Source organism: Aedes albopictus, chromosome 2, assembly GCF_035046485.1.
Source record: "Aedes albopictus strain Foshan chromosome 2, AalbF5, whole genome shotgun sequence".
Classification (NCBI taxonomy): domain Eukaryota; kingdom Metazoa; phylum Arthropoda; class Insecta; order Diptera; family Culicidae; genus Aedes; species Aedes albopictus.
Genome location: NC_085137.1, coordinates 355,619,338 through 355,645,261, shown reverse-complemented (window position 1 = coordinate 355,645,261; position 25,924 = coordinate 355,619,338). Strand labels below are relative to the sequence as shown.

Below are 25,924 nucleotides of genomic sequence, written 5' to 3'. Positions count from 1 at the left end.
GTAAAAATATGTAAACTCAAATGTAAAGAAGCATTTTTATTCTTATTTTAACGATTGCAGTTGAAAAAAGTGCTGAAAATAACGTGGTTTGCCTAAAACAAGGGTGGCGCAACTTGCCCCCTATGGGCGTTATGGCCGCAGTTCCCCTACTGTGAAAACGGGACCGATGTGTCAATCCAAACTTTTTTGTAACCACTTCAAAGTGGCTCTGGGGTCCAATGGACCCCAGGTATCCATTAGAGGGTTAAATAAAATTAAACTAAACCGATTCCATATGAGGTGAGGTTCAAAACTCTTCTATAATTTTCCACCAAATATTTCTGCACGATTTTTTCTAGGATCTTTTCATTTAAAATACTATATGAATTTCTTCAATAACTCTCAAATATTTTGAAAACTAATTAAATATTTGAATAAAAATTCCGCTGAAAATTGTAATAACGTTTAGTTGAAAACTCTACTAGAATCATATCCGAATATATTCAGTATCTATCCACCGAAAGCTCAAAACCTGGAGCAGGAAGTATTTGGCTTTCAAGGGACTTTCAGGAAAAGTTCAGATGGGTTTCGAGTGGTTTCAAGGTGTTTTGGGGGGTTCAGAGTGGTTTGATGATGCTTTCAAGTAAGTCTCAGGAGATATTCAGATGTACTTGAAGGTGTTCCAATGCATTTCAGGACATTTCAAGAGCCTTCTCTGGGTTTCAAAGGGGCTCCCGATGGTTTCATGAGGGGGATTTGGGAGGAATTTTAAAGGGATATCATTGAGTTTCATGGAGTTTTTGATAGTTCAGGAGAGATTCGACGTGGTTTTCAGAGGTTCATGAAGTTTTCAAGCAGATTTCAGGGATATTTCAGAGAATTTTCTAGGTATTTATGAGAACTTTCTGAGTTTCAGAACATTTTAGTGAGGTTCAGAGGAACTTCCGGCTTTTTCAGGGGGCTTTAGAGAGACTTCAAGCGATAGTGAGGGGGTTTCGGAGGGGAGGTAACTTCACTGGTGCGTCCACTTTCTAAATCTAAGTAATGTATTTCGCCTCACGTTTTGCGAGCACAAATCTTGAGATCTACCAAACGAAGCAGGTTGAAAATAAGTTCTTCGTGAGTGAGCAAAGAACAAGTGGCATTTTCAGTCTTGTATACCTGTTAGATAATAATGATTTACTCTTGAAAATAGGTATAAATTGGAAGGATTTGGATTCTAACAAACGTATTTTTAAACGTTATTTCCGGTAAACCCACCTAAATCTCATCTGCTGCTTTCGTTTCTGCTTAAGGGAGCATATTATACCTGTTTATCCTAAAGGAATCAAATTTTCCTCACGAAAAGATATGGGACAATAAAAATAATGCAAACCTGACTCTATCTGTACTGTCCTGCCAAATAGTTGCACATTCTTTGCTCCGGTATTGTGAATCCCTAGTGTATCTTATGGCTGCAACTAACAGCCTGCCCTAAATCGTACAGTTGTCTCGAGAAAATCAAGCACACAATCAGAAACGAGAACTTGTTCCGTCTCCGACTTGTATCCAAACTGGGATCGAAAAATATGCCACTTTCCCGAGCTGACGCCTATATCCCACCCATCACATCACATCGCACCGCATCGCTGTCTGGGTGGAGGAGGGGCACGGCAGGAGGGTGGTGCGAAGAATAAATAACAATTAAAGTGTCAGAGAAAGACCATCTTCGTGGTACCTAACGAGCAATAGCCGGGAACGCTTACAGTAGTAGCAGCAGAGGAAATCAAGCACCTAATAATAAAAAAGAAAAACACTTCGTTTCAAAGCAACGGCATGAAAAGCGGTAATGGCAGAACCGGCTTGACAGAGTAGAATACGATTGAACTCGGGAAAATGCTTCTGAGGGGAGTTGAATAAAATTTCAAGGACGCCACTTTCTATTTGCGATACGCATCATCACGTGCGAGGCGATTGATGCGTTTGGGGGGAATGTTTCGTAGTGAATGGTCAGAAAGATTCACACAGAAAATACTTTACGATGAACAAGTTAATGAACACTCGAATAAAGATCCAAAGTTTTGACTATCTACTTGTTCAAAATATAGACAAGCTTTAAAGTTTGGTAGGGGTTATTAATAACTCAATATATTTTCTTGATGACAAGTCTTTTTTCAATATTTTGTCAAACATTCAGCTAATTAGCAAGAAGTTGAATGACAAAATGACAAATTACCCAAAGATTATGGCTTAGACATATGGAAGAGCTGACAGATTTCAAACACTGAAAGAAGATCAAAATGCATACGCTTTTGCAATATGTTCCTGATCATGAGCCACGTGGATTTTTTGTCATCTCAAACGCTTCTTGTAGGTTTTCGTTCATTTTTTAATTACTTTCATTATTATTATTATTATTTATGAAAGTGTGTGAAGTTAACACACTTTGGTCTCAGCCTCCACTCCTTCCAAACTTCTTCCAAAAAAAAACAGTTGTGTTTCTCTGGGTACCAGTAATCGTACAAGCCACTGTAATAAAATAAATCATTTTTTATCTAAATCAAAATATCTTTGAAGCAGAATTATCATGCCCCCGGCCCCTAAAGCACCTAATCTAGGCTAACGCTTAAGGCTCAAGCATTCGTCATCATTTTTCGGAAAATAAAAAGCAGTTTTCTCGCTGCAAATCAAAACAAGGATCATGAAAATATATTCACTGCATTGTATTCCTCATGTGGAGTACAGTGAATATGTTTTCATTGCAAAAACTTTTGTTTTGAACGAAAAAACTGCTTTCAAATGTTTGATGATGACGATGATTTCAATGACGAAAAGTTCAACGTTAACAGCAACCAACAAAACCAATCAAAACACGACCGTCCGGGAAGCTCCGCTTTCTGGTATGCTAACTGAGTCAACTATCCAAAACCAGATGATTCTGATCTGACGTATCCGCAGGTACGTATACAAAGGTATCCGCACATCCCCCATCATCGCGCCGTTTCACTTTCGCACCTTTGCAAAGTTCGAGTCCCACTTTTCTATTCTTAGCTTCCGCGAACCGGCGCGGCATGGCATCGGCAATGCACCAACAAAATAAATCTGCCATGGCATGAAAACTGACTAAACTGGATGATTCATAACGCTGTGACTGTGCCATACCATGGCACAGACATCTCGTGGATCGACCCGAAGCTAGCTGCATCACAGCCATTGCCCACAGCGAGGTGGGTGGAGGAAGATTTGGAAGTCATCGCGAGACAAATTTCCGTCACCATCATGCTGTGGGTTTTTTTTTCGGCAAATATTTTCCCTTTTATTTGTGATGTTTCAACGAGTATTTCTGGCGTTTGCCGGTTGATGTTTGCCGGCGCGAATGGTTCTTTTTTTTTCCTATAGCTAACCACCGCGACTGTCGAAACCAAACCATCATCGACGTCGACGTTGTGACGACGAATGCTCCGTTTATACGTTCTTTGCAAGTGTAAATGGTGATGTTCATACCTATGCGGGATCAACCATGTTAGTACTGCCACAGTGGTAACGCTATTAGTCAAAACGAGATGAAATGTGGGATTGTTGCAATACAGTGGTAGACATGTTGTTTGATCGCCCTATGATAAATTAATTACGCGTGTAGATCTGAAGGCCTTAACTTCAAAGGGTTCCTGAGAGATGCTTGAGTCCGGTAGAGGTCCATTCTCAATATGTTTTACCTTTCGTACACCCAAAAAACTCGGGCAGCAGGAACAGGAGTCCAGGGGCTTGACGAACTCCTCCTTCTGCGAGTCAGGTCGCCTTAGGCACCGGGAGGTGACCGAGCACCGGGGCATACGGATTGCTCAACCGGAGTAAGCCTAGGCGTGGCGTAGGCCCAGCAGTCGGCTCTGCTGGGCATCTTTAGAAATTCCACACATCCGCATGCTACTCTGTACAAGCGACACGGCACTGTTTCCAAAGTGCCCCATCCCAGCTAGAAGTGCCTCGGACACATCGAGAACTACGCCAGTAAGTTCCTGATTACGGTATACTGGTCTTGCTTTGTATTTTATAACTGAGATGGTACGCGCTTAGGTAACTACGCACAGGTGAGCTGGTAGCGACGGCATTCTATCCACTTAGAAAGGTCGGGTAACACTGACTTGAAACGGCGGATGGGCTAATTTCGGCGCTGTCTTCCGTCCCAAAAAGCCGTGGCGTGGCCTCACAGTACGTTCCTGACCTGTACCCATCTTAGGCAACTAACTGGCTGAAAGTAAATTCACATGAACACTCCTGATTGACGCTGATCCGTCTCTGAGCTCAGTCCTCATAAGGGCCTGGGCCAACCCTCGGGTGGCTTCCCTGCTTGCATAGACAACCACCAGGAGCATTGGCGACTACTTCATTTGCAGTGTGGGAGAGCGGCTTCTAAGGGGGGTGGGGGCAACAGAAATGATTACTCAATCTATAAACCATGTGATCGAGAGTGGAGAGGCAGAGGGGACGGCTTTAAACCCGCCACGAGGGGTTGGAGTACCCACCAGCGAGGGGGCTGCAGGAGGTTCAACAGGAGGAGCACGAGGCGGCGTAGCACCGGCCGAGGAAGCGCAACTGACTGGCGTGGACCTTACGCGGGTGCTAAGCCGCGAAAGGAGCGGTCTACCAAAGTAGTTGGTATTTGACGAACAGCTGGACGAGCTGAATGGCTACACGAGCGGGCCGACTACCATCAGCATGGACCTGAAACAGGGCCTGCTGAAGCTCTGCAAATCGCTGGCTCTGGTCAAAAAGGAGTTTGATCTGCTGGTCGAAAAGCGAAGTGCGGCTGATGCGAGCAGAGAGGAGCGGTCCACCCAAACGGACAGCTTCCTCTTTTCTTGCAACGCGACAATGCAGCCAAAACCATGCAGCTTGCCGGAGCAGTAGTGGAGAGGTGAAACCGCCCTATGGCTCGAGCTGCATGGTCGAAACATGCTGAAGAGACGCGACCAAAGAAGTGTCCGGCAGGCAAAAATCCAAAGAGGAAGTAGAGGTGGCCAGCGCGAGTAACCATAACAACTACTACAGTTGTTATGCCCTTCTCAGGTGGCCGATAGACCAGTTCTCATCCACGGTGGGGACTTCAACGCCTGGGCGATTGAATGGAGTAGCCGCTTGACTAACGCGAGAGGCTGGGCTCTACTCGAAGCTATGGCTAGACTGAACGTGTATGTCGCGAACGTAGGCGACAAAAAAAACCTACAGTAGGAACGGTGCAGAGTCCATCATTGATGTTGACCTTCTGGAGCTCGGGTCTAAACCCTAGCTCGGACAGGAGGGTCAACGATAGATACACGCACAGTGACCATCTAGTGGTTCGATACTCTGGAGGGTAACACCGACGATCTATCCAGCGATGATCTAGTCGGAACCCTAAGCCGTGCATGTGACGCCGCTATGCCAAGGCGATTCCTACCCAGAAATGGACGCAAACCGGTATAATGATGGTGTCCAGAAATCGCAGAAATCCGCGCATTCTGCCTAAGAGCTAGAAGGAAGGAAGAATGGAGCAAAGTGAGGCCTACAGGGCGGCTAAACAGGCACTGAACACAGAGATTAGGGCGCGCTTCGGCGTGCTTTGAAAATATCTGACAGGCAGCCAACACGACGCCCTGGAGTGATGCCTTCGCAGAGTAGTCATGGCCAAAACGAAGGCCGCGTCAGCACCCCCAAGATGCTTCAGAAAACCATAGATACGTTGTTTCCGCGCCACGATGTATCACGATGGGCCCCGTTCAAACCGGCCAAAGTGACGTCGGCATCGAACGACGAGCTCATCGCAATAGCGAAGTCGCTTAAGTAGAACAAGTAACCATCAAGACGGCCATCGGGACTTGCCCTGATATGTTCAGAATTTCTATGAAGATGTGCCTTGACAGAGTTGAATTTCCGGAGGCAAAGATTGATTCTACTGCCCAAGGCTGGGAAGCCACCCGGCGACCCGTCGGCATACAGACCTTCTGGACACCGCCGGGAAACTGGAATGAATCATTTTGTCGAAGCTGATGATATATACCGAGAAACCCAATCACTCTGGCCTCTCAGATAACCAGTTCGGCATCGTAAGGGTCGATCGACTGTGGACGATATTAGGGCTGTAGCCAGAACGGCCGTCACGCTGGACGTTCTAAAACAATCGAGTTTTGCAACGAGTTGCATACAAAGTTTTTTGCAAATGCGAAAAATACCCATTCAGGATAATCTTCCTAGCTCCACAAACATGACATCAGGTAGAACCACGGAAGTTTCAATTAGTGTTTTTATGCCTGATCTGCACTAAACTAAATCATGTAAGCAATATACCACCACAGAGGAGGAGCACTGCCTCTCTGTGGTGCGCAATAAATAGTACCTGGAGTCGAAGTAGAAGTTCGTTCTTCTGGAGTCCCCCGGGAGTAAGATTACACAACGTAGGAGTCTTATCAACCGCTGGACGAAACATTGGTCTGTATCAGGTATCAGAAGGCCGACTCCAGAGGCACGTTATCGTCCATTTGGGACATTTGTGCCATCGCCAAAATAATATCCTATTTAATCATCTACCTGAGAGAAAAGGAAGGAAATAAGGATGAGGATGGGGATAAGGGCAGGTAGGGAAATAGGAAAAGTACCCTGGAAGAGGATACTAACGCATAAGCGTATGTATCACAATGGGTTCAAACAGCCAGCGCCCTGTAAGGAACACTGTAATAACGCATTAAGCGAAAGAGAGCCTCTAGCTCTTTACCACAGCGGGTTAAGAACAACAGAATATCTTGAATATTCAGGTCTCTGAAGTCAGTTTCACTTAATAAGTGTTTACCGAATACTCGGAAACGCAGTTGCGCAAAAACTGGACAGTTACGTATCAAATGATACGAAGTTCCATAATCGTATTCACAGCCATCACATGCAAATGAATCAGCTTGCTGAATATTCGCCATGTGATAGCTGAGTCGACAGTGGCCAGTCAATGCTTTGACCAGAATGCTGGAATTCTGCTTTGACAGATTTGTAAGATACTTCGCCACCCTTGGAGATGGCTCAGTACAATACAATTTGGTTTGACGACATGACTACAAACTATTCCAGTATTGTCTGTGTTGAGTAGCAGCCCAGGTGTGAATCTGAAGCTTTACCCAACACTTCGATACCGGAATAGCTGTCTCAGGGCCAATGAAGTCATGTGATGCTCTAGTGCGAGCTAACTCATCAGCCAATTCATTTCCAGCGATGGAAAAATGGCCAGGTACCCATACAAGGTGAACAGCGTTTGCTGAATTCAGCTCCTCGATTTAAGTTCGACAAGCGATAACTATCTTCGACCTGGAGTTGGCCGAAGCAAATGCTTTAATAGCAGCCTGGCTATCTGAACAGAAGTATATTACTTTGCCCATTACGTGCTGCTGAAGTGCTGATTGCACTCCGCACTTAAGAGCAAAGATTTCGGCCTTAGCTCACGAGAATAAACACCAGTACCTGCTCGATCTTCGAGAAGGGAGCCATCAGTGTAACATACGATGCCGTCTGAAATACTTCTTTCCAGATATCCAGATGTCCACTCTTCCCGAGAAGGGAATTTCGTGGAAAATGTCCTATATGGAAAATTACAAACAATTGTAAGATCACTTGGAGCAAGGACAATTTTGTCCCAATTCACCAAAAGTGGAAACAACGAGGTGTGTGTTGAACTGCGGTTCACAGGAGTTTCCTCTAGTAGACTGAGTACCCGTAGACGGTAAGTGCAAGAAAGTGCTTCTTGTTTGAGATGAATGTGTAGTGGAGCAACGTCAAAGAGAACTTCGAGCGCTGCCGTGGGAGTTGAAGAGAACGCTCCAGACATCGCCATTAAGCACATCCTTTGCATATGGCCAAACTTGCACATTTCGCCCTTTTGCCACCACACAAGACACCCATAGGCCAATATTGGCCGAGCCACAGTTGTGTCAATCCATTTGATATACTTGGGTTTTAGATCCCAAGTTGTACCAAAGGTTCGCCGGCGTTGCCCGAAGGCGATACAAGCTTTCTTGATTCTGAACTCAATGTGAGGTGTCCAGAAAAGCTTGGAATCAAGAATGACTCCAACGTACTTTACCTGTTCAGTCACATCGATTTCAGAATCAAAAAGACGCAAAGGTCTAACGCCATTACGGTTTCGCCTTGCCGTAAAAAGAACAATAGATGTTTTACTCAGATTAACCGAAAGGCCATATTGGCGACACCAACCCTCAACTACCTGAAGAGCGCTTTGCATCAGGTCGAAAAGGGTGGTGATACACATACCAACCAACAATGCTAGGTAGTCGTCGGCAAAATCATAAGTAGGAAAACCGCTATTATTGAGTTGCCTCAATAGCGTATCTGCTACGAGATCCCACAAAAGCGGTGACAAGACTCCCCCTTGGGGGCATCCACAAACACTAAATTTCCTATTCCCTGCTAGACGCAATTTCGAGAAGAGATATCGGTTTTTGAGCATTTGATGAATCCAATTGGAAATCATTGGAGATATACCATGACTCCCTGCGGCTTCCAATATGGCATCGAAAGGCACATTGTCAAAGGCACCCTCGATATCTAGAAGACACCCAAACAAGATTGCTTTTGAGCGAATGCTTTCTCGATATCGTAAACAACCCAAGCAACACGACTTGTTTCAAATTAAGGACAACAGAGCACAATTGCTTCTTCTTTGAAACGCGAAAAGCACAAATTTTAAATCGTTGTGCAACTTGAGCTAGGGGGAATGATAAAAAAATGAAAAAATATATTCAGACTCGAACCATGGACACCAGGAGTATTAACCACTCACCTTACACACTACACCAGAAGCTCTGTGAAAGATTTGCTGCTCAATGCACCATTAAAGCTACTGAAGTTACGCGTTACTTCATTGTACCGTCTTGACGATGATGATGATGATGATTTTGTTCTACCATCTATTGTAGCAAGGCAGCTGCCTATAGCACTGGAATAATCTGAAAAGCGATTTGATCAAGATTGTGCTGTTGTTAGTGGTCAGTCATTCTCCTGTATGAAGGGCCAAAAAGGGTTGTGCGGACCCGCATGCGGAGACACTTGCGCGAAACCCGCGTCAGGGGAAAAGAATCTCCTTCCAAAAGAAAGTTCTCACGAACAACAGCAACGTCAAGCCCTCGATTGACAGAATACTTCATTGTACCGTCTTTGCCACAAACTAGAAAGCTGTCAAAATGAAAAGACGCGCAAGTTAACCGCAACACATTTGGAACCTAATCTGAACAAACAAACCAGAGTAAGATGTTTCATGTGTGTTACATAGCACATTTAATGCAAGCTGACTGTATTGCCACTTGTGAGGAATATGTAAGCTCCGCCTCCATAAATTGATGTTAAATACGATGTTATTTGTAATTCCTATGAAACAAAGCTGCAACTTAACGATATTCGGAGTTTAAATGCAACTCAACTGACAAGATGGAAGTTGCGTGCGCTTTTATTGCAACTCTTTTAGACCAAAGCATAGAAAACCACATTTTGGATGATGTTGCAGGTGCTGCTTGGGAACCTTGTGTAAAATAGTCACAGTGGGCTTACCAGATTGGAAGGCATGTTGGTTCACATGAAGAGGCACGTTGGCCAGATGAACATCACCGATGTGATGATCCACGATGCGTTCTAAGCATTTCAGAAGAAAAGAGGTCAAACTGATAGGTCTGAAACTCTTTGCTTCTTCATACGATGCACGACCCACTTTCGGAATAAACTTCACAGTAATATCCCGCCAAGATTTGGGAATATACCCTGTAGCAAAACTGCAAACAAGTTTTTTTTTTTCAAAACATGTTTGAAATGATCAAATCCCTTCTGAAGCAAACTAGGATAAATCCCATCTGCCCCAGGAGATTTGAAAGGAGCAAAGCTATTAAGTGCCCACTCAGTCGATTCTATAGTTACAATACTCCGAGCCGAAGCCAGGGAATCGTAACTACAAGAAAAGACATCAGGATCATCCGAAGATGTAATATCCACACATCCAGGGAAGTGTGTGCTGAATAAGCATTCCAGAACTTCCTCATCAGAGGAAGTCAGATCGCCATTTGGCAAACGAAGTTCGTTCACTCGGAAATCCTTAGATTTCGCAAGGATTTTATTTAACCGACTGACTTCACTCAAACTGGAAACATTCCGAACCAGCCGAACGTCGTCTGTTCCAACTCTTTCTACATTGTTTCCTGAGTTTCGCCAGATCAGAGTTCCACCAAGAGGTTCCTCTTGTGATCTTCACAGACCGTAGAGGGCATGCTTCTTCAAAAGCTTCCATGATTAAAGTCGTTGTGGTATCAACGGCATCATCTAAATCATGGTGAGTATCCATGAAATTTGGCCTCAACCAAATCAGTAAAAAGATCCCAGTTTGTTGACCGGGGATTCCTGAAACGCAATGTTTGCGAAGTAACATTTAAATGTTCAAAAAAGATGTAGCGATGGTCAGATAAAGATTCTTCATCTGACACATGCCAATTGGTCAGCTCGTGACTGATTCTACTAGAGCAAAGCGTTATGTCTAACACTTCCTCTCTAGCAGATACCATGAAGGTTGGGCGGTTGCTTATGTTAAGTAATGCAAGATCTGTACTACTTAAGCACTCCATCAAACTGGAGCCTCTCACGTTAATGTCTGAGCTTCCCCAGATGATATGGTGAGCATTAGCATCACTGCCAACAATTAGCGGAAGGCATTTTGAAGTACAGCATGCGATGACTTGTTTGAAAGCAACCGTAGGGGATGGTTCATCATGCGGTAAATAAACTGAACAATAGACGTATTTCCTGTTGAGGTTTCCAACAGATACATCAATTGTGATAGCACATACATCTCTGGTGGTTAGTTCAGAGATGAGTGTAGCAACTATTGCGTTGTTAACAAGCACACAGGCTCGAGGCATGATACGCGAGTTTGCCATTTCATGTTTACTGAAAGTAGCAAACACCGGGTTCACAAGGTTTCCCAGATAGAAATTCCCCTTACGGAAGTAAGGTTCTTGGACCAAGGCCACTTGGGCTGTACCATTTTGCATAAGTCTGCAAAGATTGATTGTTGCTGTTCTTTTATGCTGAAGATTGATCTGAGCTAGCCTAATCGTAGCCACTACCCAAACTAGGCAAGATTAAACTCTTCGCAACAACAACACAACAAAGAACAGCAACAACAAAACCAGATCGGTATCGATTGAAAAACGCCAAAGGCGAGGATACACAGAATACACTGTGTAAATCGCATAATGCGAAACCATATAGGTGAAAATTTAAACTAATTGACAACATCTTCATAATCCCGCCCTTATTCAGCCTCAAGTGAGACTAAAGAAGGGCAGCCGATTGTCTCGGAGAAACACAAGGTCCACTGCACCATTGCTCCGGTTAGCGCAGTAAGGGCAACATACTGTGGAGGGCGCCCTGATACTCCACAGGCGTTTGCGGTTAGGTTTTTATTAGACCCCCTTAGCCATTCATTCCTAGGCACGGAAAGCATGAAGCCGCATCACACCATGAATTTGGGGTCACCTGTTGGTGGACTCTTACCACCGGAACAGGCGGTCCGTAGTGCTATTCTTAGCCAATTGAGACAATCGCTACCGAAACTACACAGCAGGTGATAAGATTTGGACATGTCCGGAATGCGCAGACTGCGCCGAGACCGCGCAGCATGTGCTCTTTGAATGCACACGCTTCGTGGGTCGAGTATGCAGGATTTATGTGGTACAGATTTAGCTCCGGACAACATTGTTAAAAGGATGTGCATGGGGGCGGGCTAGTGAGATTCCGGCTTGTCCGAATTTCACTTGATCTACAGTCTGTAGACTGCAGAGAAACAGCAAGTTGAGTTAGCCCCCTCCCAATCCGCGAGCTTGAGCCCAACGGGTAGTCAAGAGTACCAGCCAGGACCCAAGCTACCAATGGAGAGAGAGAGCAACTTAACAGTAGGTGATGGAACGGGTCTCCAGTTAGCCTTATGGTTAAGGCTGTGGATCGCCGGAAATCCGGAGATGGCGGGTTCGATTCCCGTTTCGTTCCGGTCGGGAAAATTTTCTCGACTTCCTGTGCATAATATATCATTGTACACACAATATACAAATTCATGCAATGGCAGGCAAAGAAAGCCATTCAATTAATAACTGTGGAAGTGGTCAAAGACCACTAAGTTGAAGCGGGCAGGCCAAGTCCCAGTGGGGACGTAGAGCAATACGGAAGAAGTGGTGGAACGTTAACCAAAGAGAGTACTCATGTACGGACGGGGGTTTCTCGAAGCCATCACTAACGGGCATAGCGCGAAGGCAAGGAAGAGAGAGGGAGAGAATGAGTTTTAAGATGGTCGAAACCCACATAACCCGAGAAACCACGTCGTGGGTATCTGATCAGCAGATTTCTCATTTAAAAAAATACTAACGTTTAAAATATGATGCATTTTAGGTACAAACATAAATATAAGAGATGCTAAATCGGATTTTTTTTTGTGTTAATCCGGATATCAATCAAACTACATAATAAAAATATACTCCATATGGAAATGTTGCTTTTTTGCTTAGACGTGATGTGAATGTATTGAATGTCATAAATTTTCCAATTTGTTCTGTTTCAAAACAATATGACGCATAAATAAAGCTGAAACATTATTCCTCACCTGTATGCTCTATCTATCTGTCATAAATTATCACATTTCCCAATAAATCCAAAAATTCAATCACCGTCTTTCTCCGAATGTACGTAACTCATGGCAAATACCCCCAGCTTTTCGTTGACTGAAATATGGGTCAAACCGTGCCTCGCACCGGGAAGCGGTCAACGCTTGAAAATTTGTGAAAAGTCTCTCGCACTTCGAAATTCGAATCGGGTCGTGAAGTTTGTTTTCATCGTCGCCGTTGCCGCCGTTCACCATGAATGAGGAGGGATGAACGGACACTGACTGCCTGTGCGCGCTACGTTCAACACAACTGCCCTCGTTGCAGCACATCATACTGATCCGGCTGTTGTTAGCTGGGATCCGCCGCGCCGTGCCGCGCCGCGGGTCTATATCAAGTGGTGAAAAATGATGCCACTCGGAGTCTTTTGCCTGTGTTGTCGTCAGTCATCATATCAAGAGCCGAAATGGTTCCGGTTGGTTTGCAGTGCAAGGCAGAGTCAGTAATGGACCAGTGGGTGGGACGGTGTCCATCAGCCCTGTCGAAAACTCCCGAGACGCCATCAGTTGCATAATTATAATTTGGTCATTAATATTTGGAGCATGGAGCTCTATGAGGATGGATACTGTCCGGCTTGGGAAGAAGAATGTTTTGCAATGTGCAATGTTAAAAGTTGAAAGCCATGCCGGAAAAAATGATGAAGTGCTGTACAATATTCATGGTGTATTGTGTATAAGGGGCGATTTCTTCACCCTGGCTTAAGCGTTAAGCCAGGTTTAACTGTATGGGTAAGCCTGGCTTACCTGTTAAGCCAGGGTGAAGAAATCGCCCCTAAGAGCTGTATTTTTGCCAATGAACGTACATCGCTTTTTATTTTTGTTTATGTTTGAAGACAATACATGTATCGGTAATGATACGTCCCTTAATTTATATTGTTATTTTACTATGAGCGAGATAATTTTTCGGCAATAGCAGTATGAGTGGTTAGCAAACACAGTTTTTGCTCCTACGTCCGACGTTTCGGTTCTTTATTGAACCTTCTTCAGGGGATAGGAGTTTGTATTTTTGTAAACATGTGTAGTGGCCTACATTTGGTTGTCTGTATTATGTACGTAGATGGTTTGTAATGGCGTCTTTGGTGGGTCGCGTGCTAATTTTTGGTGGGTCGCGAAGGCTTGGGCAACATTGTAATGAATGTTTGAATAACCTTAAGTCAAATGATATTGTTTGCTTTTCAAGTTTACAAATATTCTCTTGGAGATTCGGCAGAGTTTTTTCTTGGAATTCGGTTTCTCCTTAATTCTTTTCAAAATTCTGTTTATAGTCTAAGTCTGGAGTCAATAAAAATTGAAATAAAATAAGTGTGTATGTAGCATACGACTAAAGCCAATTTCTGACCATCTCTACTTGATGTCCACCCACTCGCTGTAAATATTTATAGCATTTTCAATTCGATCTTTCATTTTAAAGTAGATTTTAAAGTTCTGCAGTTTATGCTTTTGCCACTATATTTTCAAATCCTTTGTATGAATTGAATGATTGTTGTTCACTTTTAGAATATGTGTGAGCATGTAGTGTTGCATTGAGCAAGACTGATCAAATATATTAGAAATATGGAAACTTATCTCAAATTCTAAGAGTTTAAACTAGTTAGGGCTCCTTAAACTTACTCAGACTTTTCCAAAAAAAAGAAAAGAGCACCATCAATAAATAAAACTGTTAAAAAGTTTGAGTACTATATAACGTAAGTTTATCAAAACCAATGAAAGTGATAAATTGTATTTACTTAAAAAGTTAGTACAAATTTGCAAAAATCACGTATTTTATGAAATTGCGTGCTGGTGGGTCGCCAAATTCTTTTAAAAACCAAAGTGGGTCGCAAGCTGAAAAAGTTTGAGAACCCCTGATCTACAGACACAATACAGACAACCAAATGTAGGCTACTACACATGTTTACAAAAATACAAACTCCTATCCCCTGAAGAAGGTTAAATAAAGAACCGAAACGTCGGACGTAGGAGCAAAAACTGTGTTTACTAACCCCTCAGACTGCTATTGCCGAAACATTATCTCGCTCATCGAAACTTTCAGTCGAAAACGATAGTTATTTTACTATTTATAAAACATGAAGGTCTTCACCTTAGGTCCCAGACAAAAGCAATCTTTGGAAGTACTTCTAGATATACCTTTGAAGAAATTCTCAGACAAATTTCTTATTCAATTTCTGAAGGGCTTTGTACACAAAAACCTGAAACTAAAGGAATAAAAATTAATGATTTTATCAAAGAATCTTGAAAAAAGAATTGGAAAACCCTCTGCAGGTATACATTGCAAAAAATAATTGAAAAATGCTTAGGAATGGATGCTGAAATAATTTTTGAAGGAATGTGGAGAGGATATTTGAAAAAAAAATCTGAAGGAATCTCTGAAGAAAAGTCTGAATAAATCCAAAGCAACGCCTGGAAAAATACCTGAAAGCCTGTGGAGCAGACCTGGTGTGATGGTTAGAACACTTGACTATCACGCCGAGGACCTGGGATTGAATCCCACTCCCAACAAACTCACAAAATGTGAGTTCTTCCTTCGGAAGGGAAGTAAAACGTGGGTCCCGAGATGAACTAGTCTAGGGCTAAAACCCTCGTTAATACAGATAAAAAAAATACCTGAAAGAACTACTGGAGAAACTCCTAGAGGAGCTTCTAGAGAAAAAAAAATCACATGAGAATTTTCTAGAGGAATTTGTAAATAAATTCTACATAATTAAATGGAGCAATATGTTTAGGAATGAAGCAATGATCTTTCAAAAAAAATTCTGGACAAATTTCTGAATTTCTAAAACAAAACACTAGAGGAATCTTTGAAACAACCTCCAAATCTTTGTAGAAAGCTATTTTGAAAACGAAACTCGGAAGAACTTCTGGAGAAACCCCTGGAGAAATTCATAGGACAAAGTATTGAGAAAATGGTAGAAACATTTTCGGAAAAATGCCAAAGAAAAACTTCTGGAAAAAAATCTGGCAATATTTCTGTATGAATTCATTCAGAAATGTTCAAAGAAATACATCATGGAGTACAAGCATGACCTCATGTAGCAATCGTTTCAACCAATTCCAAGATGAATCTATTGAGACATTTCTTGAGAAACTCCTGAAGAAGTGCAATGGAAAATTCCTGAAATAATCTGTAGAGAAATCTCTGGAGAAATTTTCAACAAAATTCATGGACTGGAATGCATTTTGAAGAGATACAATGAGGAACTTTGGAGGAATTCTTGTTACAGTCATTCTAAGAAATCATGCGAGAATCTTCTTTCTCCAAACATTCCAGAAATTTCAAATCAAAGATTTTCCATATGCATTTCTGACAGTTCCCTGGAGGTATTCCTTGAGAATTTTCTAGGAGTTGAAGAAATCTTGCGAAACTCATCAGCAAGATAATTACTAAAAAAAGTTCGTTAAATAATAGCGCATAGAGTGGTTTGCCTGGCAATCATTTCTTTGGTGCTTACCAGTATAGGGGCTTCTGAAATTTGGAAACCTTGAGTAACCCGCTCTGGTTATCCATGACAGCACTAGTGGTAAACCGGTTCCGTATGGTAATCCTTGAAAATTTAGATAAATCTGGATTGAATGCCATTGCCCTAAAAAATAAGTCGTTTGGAAACTTACTCTTAAGCATTTATGCTGGATCATTTTGTTCATCATTCATATGAGTTGCATAATGAAAAATTGTAATATAATGTAAATTGGACATCGTTTTTGTGTTGAATAATGGTTGAGATTCACTAGCCTCTGCCCAGCAACTCCTATCCCTACCTCCGTATGGCACATGTCGGGCTACGGACAGCCTTAGGGAAAGCAAATGCAATAAATGAATCAAGAATTGCAGTAAATTGCGCATAGAAATAAAGTCCAGTCGAGTCAAGTACGAGACACTAAGGACGACCTCAGAGATGGGAATACTCACTTGCTAAGAGTTGCACTCACTTGCTATTTCCTCAGCTCAGAAACGTGTGCATTCAACGAACGATGTATGGACTTTTGTCTTATCGTTTTGACTGAACGTTTGCCGAATATATTAGGGGTCTCAAACGCATATCGAAGTAGTGACAGACCTTTCAGACAGACAGATTTCAGAGAACAATCTTGGGGCAATCCCAGGCTGAATCCCTTTAAAAATCTAAACAAGTTTTCTTTAACAGCACAAAATCACAGAAAGAGCTTCTGAAGGAACCTGAACAAACTCCAGGAAAAATCTCAGAAGAAGATCCCTGCGAAGACTTAGAGAAACCCCTGAAATTCCTCGAGAAATCCCGAAAAGTATTCGTGGAGGTATCCCTTAATAAATTCCGGAATTCTTAAAGGAGTTCCCGGAAGAATTCCAGATGAAACCTCTTTAGGATTCTGAATAAACCCTTGGAAAAATCGTAGAAGCTCCCAGGAAATCCCAGGACGAACTGCTGAAGCAATCTCAGGAATCATACCTGAAAGAATCTCATGGAAGAACTTATGGAAAGAATTCCTGGCCCGGGATTTCTCCTGTGGTTTGTTCAACGATCCCCCAGAAGTTCTCTCTGTGATTCTTTCAGGAGTTGAAGAAATATTTTTAGTTGCTTAAAGGGAATCCTTTTGATTAATAGAGTTCTTTCTGCAATAGCTCAAGGAACTTCGTATAATATTCCTCCAAAGATTCCATCTACGATCACTCTATGAATTACTTTCGGCATGCCTCCAGAAATTCCGGAAATTTTCTAGTAATTTTTTCCGGTTTTCCCTGCACAGACTTCTTCCTCCAAGAGTTCCTTCTGAGAACTCTCCGCAAGTTTCTACAGAAATTCCATAAGCAGTTCCTTCTGGGTTTATTCAAGCAGTTCCATTTAGAATTCTTCAAAGAGTGCCTTCCAGGATTACTCTATTTGAGGACTCTATCTTTTGAAAATTCTTCAGGAGCTCTTTCTAAGATTCCTCCAGATATAACTTTAACCGTTATGTGTCCGACAAACTTTTTGCTTTTTTCTACACCGTGCTTTTTAAATGGGCGCTGGGTACCCGGGTAACCTGTCGGCCACATAAGGGTGAAAGTGTCTTCCCGGAGGCCCTTCATGGATTTCTCCAGGATTTTTTTAATGAACTAGAAGTTCTATCTGCGATTTCTTAATGAGTTGCTCCTGACATTTTTCTAAAAGTTCCTTCTGGGATTCCTCAAGAAGTTCTTCGTCATTCTGCTGAGACCCCTAAGAAGCTCTTTCTGAGATTTCTTCTGAAGTTCTTTCTAGGACCACCAAGAGTTCCTTCACGGGATGGCAAATCCATCAGGGATTTCTGGGGGAATCTCAGAAAAAATCCTAGAGAAACGAATTCCTAAATCTTAGAAAGAAATTTCTGGAAGGATTTCCTTGAAGATTCAAGGAACTCCTGGAAGATTCTCAAAAGGAAGAATCCCTGTCTTATCGTTTTGTCTGAAAGTTTGCCGAATAAAGTATTGGGGTCGCAAACGCATATCAAAGTAGTGACAGAGCTGTAAAAGCGATTCTCCACGAGCTGAGTGTAATTTACACTCACCTCGTGGAGAGTTGTCTTCGCAGCTCCCTCACGATTTTTGTATGCGTTTGCGATCCCCTATTAAATGCGGCAAACTTTGAGACCAAGCCGCAGGCAAAAGTCGTCCATACAGGTCCATACATATCGTTTCTTGATTGCACGCTTCTGAGCTGAGAAAACAGCAAGTGAGTGTAAATTTTTGCAAGTGAGTGTGCCCATTTGGAAGACTTTGCAGTCGTCACAGTAGTGATGATGAAATCACCAGAAAACCTTAAGTTCAAGCAAGAAAAATAGGAAGATGCCAATGTTCATTGGGCCATCGAAAGATTTTCCATGGGTTTGCCTACCTGGCTTCTAAGATGTTTCAAGTGAACATATCATCTAAACCAGGGCCACCAGGGCATTTGAGCCGAGTTTCCGTAAGTTCTGGGGCAAACATAGTAAAACACTTTGTCCTGGAGAGTCGAGTAAAGTTCTTGGCCGGAAATTGAACCCACTTTCACACCAAGGATTTCACCACTATTTTTATGAACACAACTGTATGCATTATCAGAAGGATTGGTTGGTAGAAACCATAAAATAGAAAATTTATTTAATATTTTGAATTTAGGAGACATTTGATGAAATTCTGTGTAAAATTGTTCGTCAAAAATTTAAAAAAAATCTGAGTGAATTGCAGTGACATGGTACAGGTTGGTTAAATATTAATACCTTCAGGGATATTTTCTTCTAAACATTAACGAAATTAAGGATAAGTGGAGGATAAGGTACACCGGGGCAAGTTGAAACGGGTGGGGCAAGATGAAACTCGAAGATTTGAAATAGATTTCACTACAATTTGGAAATTTATGCTTCTTTAAAAGATAGCTTGAATAAAAAACTATGTGCAATGGCAATCATATTGTTCATCATCATTAGAAAACATTATGTTAACCAGCTGTTTCATCATGCCCCACCCGTTTCAACTTGCCCCGGTCTACCTTATATGTATTGCATTTTTTTGTGCTTATGCCAGTTATGTATGCGTTGACAAAAAATAATGTGTCTGACTTCAACTCTAAGGACAAATGTGGGAGTAGACTGATATTTTTAGTTATTTATCTGCGTGATGTTTATCTCGATGTTATTTCTTCAACACATCAACACTCACAATCGTTTTCATAACACGTGCTGATATGATGGCAACAGGCTTCCTTCAAAACAATTGCGTGGGTGGTTTTTCACAGCCAAACTGTCCAGACCTCTACATATATTGGTTTCAAATCACATTCGCAGCCGCTGCTAGTTCACGTTTTTCTCAAGTTCTGTAGCACAATGTTACCGATTTATTTATATCTCTGGTCAGGAAAACAACAAATAGACGTGGCATTTATCGCACTGTCAGACAAAAAACAACAACAACTTCACTCGCACTCAAACGCATCGCACCACTTGGGTGCGTTTCACAATGCGTTTTCCTGCTCGTTGCTTTTCTTCTCAAAAGAACGCATATCTTCTCACTAGTTTTTCCTTCTTTTTTTCTTCCCACATCACTTTACGCTGAGTAATAACTTCTTCCCTGCAACAGCTGTTACTTCCATCTTGAACGATTTTTCTTCGTCGCAGCCCAGGACCATACGCCAGTTGTAATGCCCACCAATAAAACTAATCTGACAGGTTTAACAAGCACTTCATACAAACACTTGAAGTTCACACGCACCGAAATCAAAGATGATTAAATCCAACTGGATACTTCGGCCACTTAAGCACACGCAAAAACACAGAACAATCCTTCGAGGAAAAGTTATCACACCCACTTTTCTTGAACTCAAACCCCAACTAGCAAAAAATTGACAATAAATTTTCCAACTGTCTCGTTGTCGAACTTCTTCTTATCTTTCACGAACAAACTCAAATCCGGATATGAGCTCAAACAAGAACCGTCGCAACGGTTTTCCTAGCCGCGCCACACGAGAAACAGTCACGTTTGCGCCGGGCAAAGTCATTCACGCAACTGAAGGAAAATTGGTGTAAGGTGCTCGCAATCGGAGCGGTTTTCCACACCAAAGAAAAACGATTGCTTTCGGAGGACCGGAATGAACTCCGTACGTGTTCGGCGTTTGCTGAATAGAATGAAACGCTGAGGCAGCTTTTGAAGCTTTTTTTTGGTGATTTTACATTGAAATTGAAATATTGGTGATTCGAACCCGTGCATGGGGTTCGAGTAAACAAATCGAAGTTCGTTGGATAGACTCTATATCACATGGCAGAATGATTTTCGCTTTCCGAAAAAAATACAAGTTGTTTGCAACTAAAATGGGTATCGGTAAAACCACTTGTCGTATTAGTGGTATAACTAATAATGTGTAAATTTTTTGGCGGTATTCTTTTTAGTTTCATATAGGATAATTCTCGCTGAGACCGGCCCACTATTTACACCTTGTCTTCAAAAATGTTTAAGGTGCCGATTTTCTGAAAGCCCTCGCTAAAAAAGTAAGAAAAATGCATTTGGTAACTCAAATTGATAGACCCCCCGTTAGTTAGAGCCACAACAATTTTTGCAAGCCCCTCGATTTTGGTCAAATGGTGGCTCAATTAAACCGTTATAACTCGAAAGTTTCCCCAAAAACCACCTCAAAACGAATTGTTGTTGAAAAGAGGAAAGATAGAGCTACTATTTACAATAATAAAAAGTTGGGTCTGCCATATTGATTTTGGCCGCCATCTTGGATTTTTATACCAAAACATTTTTTTCATCATTTCGGCAACCACCGATTTTCAAAATTTTTGCATCAATTGAAAGCTGAGGCATTTATACATAACATATCAAAAAATTAGAAATGTCTTTTTTTCCTATCAAAAGTTATCTGCAGTTTTGTAAATTAAGCCACGTTTTCTCCATACATTTCCATGCACACCGGCAACGACATGCTACAGCATCCGAGTTTACGCCTGCATGTATACAAAAAGGCGCGTGTCGCAAAATTTGGCCAAATCGGAGGTTCGTTTCCGTTTTTGACTGATTCTCAATGATGCGGGCATTGTATTCATTTTATAGTGTTTTGAAAAGCTTAAACCTTCAGCTTTCCATAAGTGGACTCAGAATTTAAATTTGTGTTCGTAAACACTGCGAAATATCGTTGCATTTATGTAAACGGCCGGCACCGGGCCCAGTGCGCAAAAGTGGCATGATTTACAAAACGGCAGATAATTTTTGAAAGAAGAAGAAGAAAAAGACATCTCTATTTTTTTATATGTTATGTATAAATGTCTCAGCTTTCAATTGATGCAAAAATTTTGAAAATCAGTGGTTGCCCTCATGGTGACAAAAATGTTTTGGTATAAAAATCCAAGATGGCGGCCAAAATCAATATGGCCGACCCAACTTTTTATTATTGTAAATAGTAGCTGTAGCTTTCCTCTTTCCAACAACAATTCGTTTTGAGGTGGTTTTTGGAGAAACATTCGAGTTATAACGGTTTAAGTGAGCCATCATTTGACCAAAATCGAGGGGTCTGCAAAAATTGTTGTGGCTCTAACTAACGGGGGGTCCATCAATTTGAGTAACCAAATGCATTTTTCTTACTTTTTTAGCGAGGGCTTTCAGAAAATCGGCACCTTAAACGTTTTTGAAGACAAGGTGTAAATAGTGGGCCGGTCTCAGCGAGAATTACCCATACACATTCTTCTATTTATTCTTGGTGTATCTCTTGGAACATTTTCATGACAATTTACGAATGCCATTCTTGGAGGCATATTAGAAATTCCTATAGAGGACCCTCCAGAAATTTCACCAATTATTTTTCTAGAAAACCTACCATGCTTAAGAAGTTCCTCCATGGATTATTTCAGAAATTTCTTCGGGGATTTCTTCAGAAAACCAGAAAACTATCCACATTCTAACAACGTTATATTTTTAGAAAATGAAAAGTCCAAAATTCTTTCAGAACAATCTCCAAGGATTCTTCAAAACAATTTCCGAATGTTTCTTCAGAAATATTTTCAAAAAATGTCTAAAGTTCCTCCAAAAAAATTCCAAATAATTTCTATGAAGACCTCCCGAAATGGTTCCATTGATTTATCAGAAATTCCATAAATTAGGTTACGCAAAAAGTGTCCATTTTCAACCCCACTCCCCCCTGTGGAATACTTTTTGTATAGGACCTCCTCTGAAATTTATGTTTGGGTTATCACACTTTTCGCAACACTTCCTTCCTCAAAGCGTGGCGTTATTTATGGACGTTGCCCCTTCAGATATAACTCCAGGAATTTTATGTACATAGTAATTCCAGGGTTCTTTTAGAAAATCCTCCCTCGGATGCTCTTATTTATCTCGGAATTTCTCAATATCCCAAGCAGCACACTTTGTTACAACTAAATCACGGTCATTTCTATGCGACAAATGCAAAAGTCGATCCTAAATGACTGCAACATCGATTCTCACAGCTATGCAACCGAAACAGCGCAGGAGGTGGAGCCTCTGTGCAACATGTTGTTCGTTGCATAAGATATTAGATTGTAACCAATGTGTAATATAGTTTGTTTACACTGCAATAGAAAAATAAACTCAACGTTACATTACTGGTTTCGACATAACAACTATGGAAAATGAGGATGATGGATCCGCCAAAGTATAGCAATGGCGATTGAATAAAGTGTCGCTAAAAAAATGGAAATGTTTTTGGTCGGTATCCTAAATGAGCCTGGCAATTGTATTTTTCCGGTGAAATTGCCAATTTTACTAACAGAAAACCCGCGCGCTTGCAAAATTCGTTAATTTCAGCATATACATTTGCATGTCGCACTGATTTGTTAAACGGTATTAGAATGGGAACAAGGATATTAGGCTTGCCAGGTTTTTTTTCGTCAAATGTGGTTTGTTTTCTTTTCTATTATGTTTGATTAAGTCTCCAAAATCATAATTGAGAGTAATTTTGTGTCAGTTTTTTTGTAACAGAAACAAGTAATCGCCATTGTGATGACTGGGTAGAACCTACATTGCCGGTTGGATGTCTGAAAATATTAATATCCACATCATACATTGTTTTATACAGCACTCTAAACTAGAGGTTTTATAGCAAGTATTGTTAAATGCATCATAAGGTCAAAACATCGAATTTATTGCTTAAGTTTTAGCATACAAACATATCTAATTAGTTGATACTTTTGACCTGCAGTGTTGATCTCAATCTGTTAGTAGCTGGCAAGTTGCACATTTGTGACCAAGTAATCGTATGTTTTTGTGCGTCTCATATGTGCTCACAATGAAACAAAAAAAAGTTACACTGTCGTCATTTGGAAACGACTTTCGGTAACATGATACATGGCAACCAAACATCGACTTCGCAGCAACTAGTCTGGTCATTTGTTTTGGTTTTTGGTTTCAATGTAACAGGATGATGTCAAAAATGCAACTTTTTGAATTTGACAGTTCAAGAGCATGTTTCACGAAAGCCATCATGTGACAATAATGTAGCTTCTGTAAAATTGAGGTTGCATTGTGATGTCTGTGCAACCAGAATGTATACTGCAAAAATAGAATTGTTACGATTAGTCTGAAGTGAAACGGCTATGCAATCTTTATTATTTTTCTAAAATATTTCATAAGTTACAAGTGCTACTTGGGTAGAGTGTCTCCAGGAAATTCTCCAGAAGTTCTTTCATGATGTTGTTCAGTGAATCCAACGGATATTCTTTCAGTGATTTCTACAAAAAAAAATCATATAGCGTCCCTTCATAAGTTCCTTCGAGTATTTCTCCACGTATTTCACCAGAAATTCCTCCTTAATATGTTCCAAGGATACCTTTAGGTATTTTTACTTGAATTCTTTAACCCTCTAATACCCAAATGTTTTATTTTGATCTAAATTTCATTTTTCGTCATCTAAAATCGATTTAAACATGTTATGGAAGATGATTCTTTTTAATTCTAGATTTTGTGAATTTAGATTTCTGATTTTTATTTTTGAACATCCCTACACTTTGATATTTTTTCTGGAAGCCTATTTGGGATACGGATTTTTTGAGACGAAAACGTTTTGAGATTTTAGGATGATTGTTGTAATATTTTCATTCTAAATGTTTTTCATGGAAAATTTTATTTTCCGTGTAATTTTAGGGAAAATAATTTAAGAGTGTATTCGACACCCTTAAACTATTTTACTATGACAGAATGATTTGGGAAAAATTAAGAATATGTTAATTGTAGCGATTCAGTACAATATAAACAATGACTTCTGATAGGTGACTAAAAGATCAAATTTTCAATGATTTAAAAAAAATGTAAGTACGCTTTAAAAATCACCAAAAACCATTTTGCGATATACACAACAGTCCTAAATATCAACAAAATATAAAAATTCTGGTTGTAAAAACGAAAATTACAAAAATGCTCAAACTATACCCCGTCTAAAGGCGGGGTTGGGTATTAGAGGGTTAAGAAGTTCAGAAATTCAGTAAAAAATCCTAGAAAGTTTTACATTCATGCCTTTGGAAAATTCTATGAACCTTTCTCTAGAAACCTATACAGTATTTCTCCAAACGTTATTTCTGTGATGTCTTTCAAAATATGTTCATACACTTATCCGGAGTTTCATTCAGAATATTCTCCATGAATTTTGGTAAGAAATTTCTTTTACATACTCTTCTTCTAAATATGTATTGACATTTCAGGACATGCGCCAACTTCATTTTCAAACTGCACCGCGCTCACCGAGGATACGACGAGCGAGGTTTTTTGGTAATGTTTTACTTTTTACAATGGGGCGCGCCCTAAACCCTTGTAGGATCCACCAAACGTTTCTCAGGGAGAGTTTCCCGGATTTTTTAACTCTTTCTAGATTTATATCAGAAAATTCGTTGCGATTCTGTCACATTATTATCCAGGGATTCGTTTAAGAATATTTCCATCGATTTTTTCAGGAATTAGATAGGCAATTAAACAAATCCTCAAAGGACTGCTTTAGAAAATCTACCATGGATTCCACCTAAAACTTACTTAGGAAATCCTTGTAAAATACCACTCAAGACTTCTTCAGTAGCTCAGGGATTTTTCTTGAATTTAAGTAAGAGATTACCTCAAACATTTTTCCATGGTTTATTTTTATTTTCAAAATTTTCAGTGGTTTCTTCGGAAATTCCTTGGAAAGTTTCGCCACGAATTACACCAGTTTACAAAATAAACGAAAGTCATGAACTTCTGTCAAAGACCAAAATGTTTGAAGCACAATTTGGCGCTGATTTTGAAACCGTGCTTCAAACAATTTTAAGTAGATCAGTTTTTGAGTTTTAGCTCAATATCGAGATTTACTACTTTTTAAAATATGGAATTAACTGAAATTCAAATATCTTGCGCTTAGTTCAACCAATTTTAAATCTTTTTCACAAATTAACCGCTAAGTATAATACCATAAGATCATCTGAATGCAGATTTTGTGTCAGATTGATGAAATTCAAGATATTGGCGAGTTTTAGGGACAATCTCCTTAAATTTTAGCAAAATTTCCAAAAACATATGAAGAAATGTATTTATTTCTATAAAAAAAAATAAATTGAAAATATTTTTCTCATTGTTTATTTCATATATCAGCTAAATCGGGGCATTGATTGCGGAGAATAGGATGTGTGAAGTGAGCGACTTTGCTTAAAAATAGAACAAAAATCGATCAACCTTGTATGGGAAGTCGAAAAAATTTACGCTCTACTGTATTTTTTTCCTTCGTGTTTTCGAACTCAGGGCATGATTCTACACCATAAATCGACACCAACATTTCAAAAGGGCGT

General features: G+C 40.7%; 1 protein-coding gene across 4 annotated transcripts in view; it reads right to left on the bottom strand.

Moving 5' to 3' along the window:
* Positions 1 to 20,146, bottom strand: part of LOC115263279 (serine-rich adhesin for platelets) — a 552,542-nt gene extending 532,396 nt beyond the window's left edge. The window contains exon 1 of one of the 4 annotated variants that reach the window (XM_062852797.1): positions 20,029 to 20,146. The gene's annotated coding sequence lies outside the window, so the exon portion shown is untranslated. Of the gene's footprint in view, positions 1 to 19,799; positions 20,004 to 20,028 lie in introns of those variants that run through there. The other 3 variants (XM_062852795.1, XM_062852796.1, XM_062852794.1) reach the window with 3 other exon arrangements.
* Between the last annotated feature and the right edge of the window lie 5,778 nt (positions 20,147 to 25,924).